The 810-nt window shown below is 54.7% G+C and overlaps 1 protein-coding gene across 1 annotated transcript in view; it reads left to right on the plus strand.

The window, feature by feature from the left end:
- rdh12 (retinol dehydrogenase 12) overlaps window positions 1-810 on the plus strand; it is a 6,946-nt gene that overhangs the window by 853 nt on the left and 5,283 nt on the right. The gene's annotated exons all lie outside the window — the stretch shown is intronic.

Here is an 810-nt window from a genome sequence, read left to right on the forward strand (position 1 = left end):
CGTACCCAGTCCATGGATCAGGCCTTCCGTAGTGGGGTGGTAGTAGCCAAGAGTCATACCCAGTTATGGATCAGGCCTTCCATAGTGGGGTGGTAGTAGCTGAGAGTCATACCCAGTCCATGGATCAGGCCTTCCGTAGTGGGGTGGTAGTAGCCGAGAGTCATACCCAGTTATGGATCAGGCCTTCCGTAGTGGGGTGGTAGTAGCTGAGAGTCATACCCATTCCGTGGATCAGGCCTTCCATAGTGGGGTGGTAGTAGCTGAGAGTCATACCCAGTCCATGGATCAGGCCTTCCGTATTGGGGTGGTAGTAGCTGAGAGTCGTACCCAGTTATGGATCAGGCCTTCCATTGTGGGGTGGTAGTAGCTGAGAGTCGTACCCAGTCCATGGATCAGGCCTTCCAAAGTGGGGTGGTAGTAGCTGAGAGTCATACCCAGTTATGGATCAGGCCTTCCATTGTGGGGTGGTAGTAGCCGAGAGTCATACCCAGTCCGTGGATCAGGCCTTCCGTAGTGGGGTGGTAGTAGCCGAGAGTCATACCCAGTCCGTGGATCAGGCCTTCCGTAGTGGGGTGGTAGTAGCTGAGAGTCATACCCAGTTATGGATCAGGCCTTCCATTGTGGGGTGGTAGTAGCTGAGAGTCGTACCCAGTCCGTGGATCAGGCCTTCCGTAGTGGGGTGGTAGTAGCTGAGAGTCATACCCAGTTATGGATCAGGCCTTCTGTAGTGGGGTGGTAGTAGCTGAGAGTTATACCCAGTCCGTGGATCAGGCCTTCCATTGTGGGGTGGTAGTAGCTGAGAGTCGTACC

This window comes from Nematolebias whitei, chromosome 21 (genome assembly GCF_014905685.2).
Source record: "Nematolebias whitei isolate Nwh7 chromosome 21, NemWhi1, whole genome shotgun sequence".
In the NCBI taxonomy this organism is placed as follows: Eukaryota; Metazoa; Chordata; class Actinopteri; order Cyprinodontiformes; family Rivulidae; genus Nematolebias; species Nematolebias whitei.